The sequence below is a fragment of the Cygnus olor genome, assembly GCF_009769625.2.
Source record: "Cygnus olor isolate bCygOlo1 chromosome W unlocalized genomic scaffold, bCygOlo1.pri.v2 SUPER_W8, whole genome shotgun sequence".
NCBI lineage: Eukaryota > Metazoa > Chordata > Aves > Anseriformes > Anatidae > Cygnus > Cygnus olor.
Window position 1 is genome coordinate 373,783 of NW_024429079.1, and position 7,497 is coordinate 381,279.

General features: G+C 45.7%; 1 protein-coding gene across 1 annotated transcript in view; it reads right to left on the reverse strand.

Annotated features, from left to right (window-relative positions):
• Positions 1-7,497, reverse strand: part of LOC121063045 (ceramide transfer protein-like) — a 168,768-nt gene that overhangs the window by 106,668 nt on the left and 54,603 nt on the right. The gene's annotated exons all lie outside the window — the stretch shown is intronic.

Below are 7,497 nucleotides of genomic sequence, written 5' to 3' on the forward strand. Positions count from 1 at the left end.
CTCCCCCGCTTCCAAGCCCCAGCAGCCTGAAGCAGCATGCATGCATGATTTGAAGGCACCATGGAACAAAACCCTTCAGGAATCCCAGGTTCGAGAGACCAGGCTGAATGGCTAGAGCAAGGAAGACGTGCCTTTGGTGGAAGAGGACCAGGTCACAGAATACTTAATCAAACTGGACATTTGCAAGTCCATGGGCCCTGATAGGATGTACCCACAAGTGCTGAGGGAGCTGGCAAATGTGATTGCAAGGAAACTTTCTATAATTTTTGCTTGATCATGGAAACTGGGAGAAGTGCTCAAAGACTGGAGGAAAGCAAATGTCCCTCCTAGGGCAAGAAGGAAGACCCAGGGACCTACAGGCCCATCAGACTCACCTTGATCCCTAGGAAGGTGATGGAACAGCTAATCCTGGTGTGGAATAATTGCTGGAGGTGACTCATTGAGACTAAAGGTATGTCAACATCTTAAGAGAAGGTTCAGCGTTGAGGAAACTTCCAGGTTGAGTTGCGGCAGATATGCAAGGAATCTGTTCCATGATAGTTCCCTCGGCAACACAACCTGCAACCTTAGATGTTGGTAACACCAGGGAAGCTTGGTGTGCTGACTGAGAGAAATAGCACAGAGGGTGGAGCAGAGTGAAGACACCGTGGCCAGGCTCTGTGATATCGCCGCAGGGATGGGGAACTTGATGGTACTATGGAACTGACAGATTGCATGGCCAGCCCTGAGCAGAACTGATAACAAAATCATGTCCTCTGGGTGAACTTGGCTCATTATAACCTCATTATAAAGCCAAAATATACCTTCATCCCAAATTCTACCCACCTCCAAGGTGCGACCACCCCTCACTGAGCATGTGCTCTGAATTTCTCTGAGCCTATACCTTTAAAGCAAAAGCCAGAAAATTTTATACCAATAATAATGAAGATACATATGACTAGGGTCACTCAAGCTCCACCAAAAAGTTAGAAAATAGTATAAAAATGGATCAAGAGAGGAAAAAGTTTAAGGAAGATACCATTGCAGACAAGTTGGGAGGACATCGCTGACCTTGGGGAATGAAGGCTGAACCTTGGTACGGACTGAACCTCTCTCCCCCCCCCCCCCGATAGGGACGCCTGCTCAGTGAGATTCAAACCCTCGATTATACTGAGTGCTTCCCCGGGAAACCTAACATTCTCTATAGAGTTGTTTCATAAGTTAACTTTTTTGTAGTTGGTTGTGTTAGTCCTATTCTTGGTATTTGCACGTGCTTTGCAGACAGTGTATTTATCACCGGCAGTTCAAAAGAACCTGTACTCCTGTTGCTTCAATAAACTACACCAGTCATTAATCTAGTGATTAGTCATTAATCAGCTGAAGGTGTATTGCACTATTTGTGCATCTCTGATCATGGCAATTCAATAAATTGAACGCGACCGGACTTTAGTGCTGAATTGGGCATCACTCAGAACCTAAGCCCAGCCTCCCCCAGCCCCTCTGATATCTGAGGACAAGCAGGAACGCAAGGGGGTTTAGGTCCTGCCAAACTTCCTTACCCTTTGACAGAACACCTCGCGACCATTTCCAGGCACATGAAGGACAAGAAAATCACCAGGAGCAGTCAGCATGGATTCACTGAGGGGAAATCATGCCTGACCAACCTGATAAGCTTCTACAATGAAATCACCAGCCTGTTGGATGAGGGGGGGAGCAGTGGGTATTGTCTTGCTGGACTTCAGGAAGGCCTTTGACACTGTCCCCCATAAGATCCTCATACAGAAGCTGTTGATGTATGGGCTGGATGAGAAGATAGTGAGGTGGATCAAAAACTATCTCAAGGGACCGACACAGAGGATAGTGATCAGTGGTGCAAAGTCTAGTTGAATACCAGGAACTACGAGAGTACCCTAGGGGTCAATACTGGCTCCAGTCTTGTTTAACATCTTCATTAATAATCTGGATGATGGGGCAAAGTGCACCCTCAATAAATCCACGGATGACGTGAAACTGGGGGGAGCGCGGCTGACTCACCAGAGGGCCGCGCAGCCATCCAGAGGGACCCTGACAGGCTGGAAAGGTAAGCTGACAAAAATCTCAGCAGTTCAACAAGGACAAGTGCAGAGTTCTGCACCTGGGGAGGAATAAAACCCAGGCCCTGGTGTGGTGGTTTTACCATGCTAGGCAGCTGAACTCCATCACAACCGCTCTCTCACTCCCCCTCCTTAGATGAGGAGGGGAAGAAGTAAAGGAAAGAACAACTCACGGGTTGAGATAAGGATAATTTAATTAAAGGGAAAAAATAATCATTAAGGAAATATTATTATTAATTAAACAATTTAACTAAAGGGAAAAAAGGGAAAGGGGAAAAGGGAGGAGGAAAGGGAAAAAAAACAAAACAAAACAAGTAAAGGCTATGTGGAAGTGCAGAGGAAAGAAATTACTTTCTACTTCCCAGAAATAAGCGATACTTGACCACGTCCTTGAAGCAGGGCCTCAACGCACATAGCCGGTTTTTGGGAGGAGGACAGACGTTTTCGCAACGAGAGCCCACCCCTCCCCTCTTCTTCCTTTTTCCACCTTTTATTGCTGAGTGTGACATCATATGGTATGGAATATCCCTTTGGTTGGTTTAGGTCAGCTGCCCTGGTGATGTTCCTTCCTCACTTTTTTGCCCACCCCCTAGGAGGGTTAGAGAGAGTCCTGATGCTGTGCCAGCACTGCTCAGCAGCAGACACAACACTGGTGTGATACCAGTGCTGTTCTAGCTACAAGTGCAGAGCACAGCGCTGTATGGGCTGCTTCAGGGAAAGTTAACATCTCAGCCAGACCCAGTACAGCTGGTACATGCTGGGTCCAGCCAGCTGAAAAGCAGCTCTGCGGAAAAGGACCTGGGGGTCCTGGTGGGCACCAAGTTGAACATGAGTCAGCAATGTGCCCTTGCTGCTAAGAAGGCTAACAGTATTCTTGGCTGCATTAGGCAAAGTATTGCCAGCAGGTCGAGGGAGGTGATCCTTCCCCTCTACTCAGAGCTGGTGAGTCTGCACCTGGAGTGCTGTGTCCAGTTCTGGGGCCCCCAGTACAAGAGAGACATGGACATACTAGAAAGAGTCCAACGAAGGCCCACCAGGATTAACAAGGGACTGGAGCACCTCTCCTATGAGGAGAGTCTGAGAGAGTTGAGACTGTTCAGCCCAGAGGAGAGTAGGCTCAGGGAGGATCTTAATAAATGTCTACAAAAACCTGAGGGGAAGGTGCAATGAAGACAGAGCCAGGCTCTTTTCAGTGGTGCCCAGTGCCAGGACAAGAAGCAATGGGCACAAACTGGGACACAGGAAGTTCTGTCTAAACATCAGGAAGCACTTCTTTACTGTGTGGGTGGCAGAGCACTGGAATAGGTTGCCCAGAGATTTTGTGGAATCTCCCTCCTTGGAGAACTTCAAAAGCCACCTGGACATCGTCCTGGGCAACCTGCTCTAGGTGTCCCTGCTTGAGCAGGGGGGTTTTACCAAATGACCTCCAGAGGTCCCTTCCACCATAAACCATTCTGTGATTCTATGATTAGACAACCAATACAGGCCTACGGAAAATGAGAATCACCATTCTTTAGTTCTCTCTCAGAGAGGAACATCACTACCATAAATGTGACATAAGTGTGAGGCTGTTATCTATCTAAGCATCACTGATTCACAGTTATTAACAAAACAATGCTATGTACTGCTATGAAGATAATTGCAGCTTGCAATACAGCAGTTATACACTATAGTATATACAAACCTAGTGAAGACAAACATTGCGTTCACTTAATTCAGCAGTACAAAACTACCCCTGAAGCCCTGACATATTTTTTATTGTTTTTGAGATGCCAATATTTTTTTTCCATACAAGAAAGAAAAAATTAACATAGCTGCACATTGATTTTGCCCAAGGCAAAACCTGTTTAGCTGCTGAATATAATTATTGATATTTAACTGTATTCTTGAATTTCTAATTTCCAGTCATATTTAGAAAATCTATACTTCTTTAAGCCAGATTCTAGAAAACTTCATAATGCCAATTTTCACATTCATCCTGCTAGAACAACGCATTACTTTTCTGTGGATTGAGTAAATACAGCCATTTAGATGAACCATACAACATTCTCTTAAGGGAGAAAGCTTTAATGATCCAAATGGCTCTGATGATCAGTTAGCTTTTAATCATCAGCAAAGACTTTAGCGGTAGTTTTAAACTGAAACATGAAACCTACGCTACCACCACCCCCACCACTTAGTATAGCTCAAAGCAAGTTAACAGAACTTCTCGTTGTTTTTCCGTGTAGGCTTGAGGAAGGTGTCAGTCAAAAATTTTTAAAGGTACTTAATTGAAAATTAAGAAAATTAACTAAATTTTTCACAATCAAAGCTTTTTTATTTAAAAATGGCCTATATTTATGTGCCTTAAACTGGAATATCTGAAGCTTTAAAAAATGCTAATTCTCAGCTTTCAAAAACACATAAAATGCCTTATATAAGTAAAATTCACTTAAAAGTCTTCTGCCTGTATACATAGAATTTGAAGTGTTTTGCATATATTCCATAAATTCAAACGCTCTCACCCATGCCTACAGCATTTTTTGTTTGTTTTTGTTTGCTTGTTTTTGGCAAGTATGATCTGTATAGGGACAAGCCACCCCAAGCCACTTTTCCTCTACTCAGGATATGAGCAGAGTTGGTGCATTTCGTCTTTTGCTTCCTCTGATGAGAATGTACCTGAATACTACTTTGCAACTCTAATGCTGTACCTGCAAGCATCTTCATATTCACAAGCCTGAAAAATCTTTTAAAGATAGTAGTCTTGATCAACTGCAACTTAAATGCTTCTAATAGAAGTGGACATGAAAAGTTATACCCTGGAAATCAAGATGCAGGCCAGGCTATCATAAATGATGCTTGACAGTTCAGTAAGGCTGAATACATGATCTTTTCACGTGTGATTAATGTCATTTTCCCACAATGCAAGGTACAATTTGTCCACTGGTTTGTTGATTGTTTTTTCTATCATCCCCATGTAATTCCGGAAAAAGTGTTCTCTGCATCATTCTGCAACTTCCTGAAATCCTCCAGTTCCACAGTAACCTGAGCAAGCTACCACTTCATCCAGAGAAAAGGAGGTCAGAGCAGGTACCACATAACAAAATCTACATATCTGCCTATATGTTCTCATAGGTCATCCAATAGGTTCTGGACCTGAATGTATTCACTCAAATGCCAGAACCCCCTCCATCCTCTCTAGTTTCCAACAGGGTATCCAGAGATCATCCCAGGAGAGTATGTATATGACAAGAAAGGATGGAGGGGCACAAGCAATATCAGTACAATAAACTGCATCTATAACCCGATGTTATTTTTGAAACAGACAGCAGTTCAAAAGGAGAACTGTGTTCACACATAAGCAAGGGAAGCTCCTCATAACAGGAGGTGGCAAAATGGACAAAGGGAGAGGACGTGGTGGACAAAAACACTATTGCATGTTAAACAGTGAAGTCCCAACATCTTACATGATGAGCTGTAGAAATACAACACTGAGAACCTTAAAAGGTAGCTGATCTGATACAACAGAAAAAGGGGAAGCCAGTGAATGCAAAGTAACAGGTAACAAGATTAAAAAAAAAATATCTTTACTCCACCATTTCCAGTGGCTGCAAGCACAACAGTAAGTAGCACATAACAAAATCAGAAAAACAGCACGGTTCTTGAGAAATGAAGCTAAAACCAAGATGAGTATTTTGACTGACAGTTTAATAGGTGTACTGGGTCTGGCTGGGATGGAGGTAACTTTCTTGGCAGCAGCCCATATAGTGCTGTGCTCTGCATTGTAGCTGGAACAGCATTGGTATCACACCGATGTTTTCTCTGTTGCTGAGCAATGCTGCCACAGCATCAAGACTCTTCAGCCCCCCTCAAGAGCCAGTAGGCTGGGGGTGGGCAAGACGAGGGGAGGGGACATCACCAGGGCAACTGACCTAAACCGACCAAAGGGATATTCCATACCATATGATATCGCACTCAGCAATAAAAGGTGGGAAAGGGGAAGGAGGGGGGAGGCTTTCATTACGAAGATGTCTGTCCTCCCAGACAGCCACTATGCGTATTGAGGCCCGGCTCCCCAGGATGTGGCCGAACATCACTCATCGATGGGAAGTAGAGAGTAACTGCTTTTCTCTGTCTGTGCTTGTGCACGGCCTTTGCTTGTATTTTCTCTCTTCTTTTTCCCTTTAATTATCCTTAAATCAACCCGTGAGACTTTTTTTTTTTCTTTCCAACATGCTTTCTTCTCCTCCTCTTCTTCTGAGAAGGGGGAGTAAGAGAGCACTTATGGCAGGGTTCAGCTGCCCAGCAAGGTAAAACCACCACAGTAGGACAGAAAAAGAAGGGATAATAATAGTATATAAGGCAAGTGATGCGCAGTGCAATTGCTCACCAGCCGCTGACTGATGCACAGACAGTCCCCAAGCAGCAGCAGCCCTGTCGAACCAGCCCCAGCCAACTTCCCACAGTTTTATTGTGCAGCATGACACCACGTGTGGTGGTTTTACTCTGCTGGGCAGCTGCACTCCACCACAACCAGTCTCTCAATCCCTCTCCTCAAAGAAAAAAGGGGAGAAAATATGATGGGAAGGGTTCAAGGATTGAGATAAGGGCAGGGAGATCACAATTACCGTCACGGGCAAAACAAACTCAGCATAGGGAGATTAATGTAATTTATTGCCTGTAACTGGCAGACTAGAACAGTGAGGAACTAAAATCAAACTAAAAACATCTTCCCCCCCCATCCACCTATCCTCTACATCCTCCCCCTGAGCAGCGTAGGTGAATGGGGAATGGGGGCAGTCGATAACATTTCATCTCTGCCGCTCCTTCACGGTCACTCTCTTCCCCTCTTCCAGCGTGGGGTCCCTCCCATGGGATGTAGTCCTTCACGAACTGATCCTGCGTGGGCTTGCCAGAGGCAGTAGCTCTTCGAGAACTGCTCCAAATATGGGTCTGTACCATGGAGTCCATCCATCAGTAGCAAACTGCTCCAACATGGGTTGCCCATGGGCGGCAGCGCCTGCCAGGTCACCTGCTCCTATGCGGGCTCCTCTCCACAGGCTACAGGTCCAGCCTGGAGCCTGCTCCTGCGGGGGCTCTCCATGGGCCTCAGCCTCCTTCGGGTCAGATCCACCTGCTACACCGTGGGCTCCTCCACGGGCTGCAGAATGGAAATCTACTCCACTGTGGTACACCATGGGCTACAGGGGGACAACCTGCTTCACCATGGTCCTCTCCACAGGCCACAGGGGAACTTCAGCTCCGGCGCCTGGAGCACCTCCTCCCCCTCCTCCTGCACTGACCTTGGTGTCTGCAGGGCTGTTTCTCACTCCTCTCTCCCAGCTGCTGTTGCGCAGCAGTTTTTTTCCCTTTCTTAAATCTGCTCTGACTGAGGCGCAACCAACGTTGCTTATTGGCTCAGCTCTTGCCAGCGACAGGTCCCTTT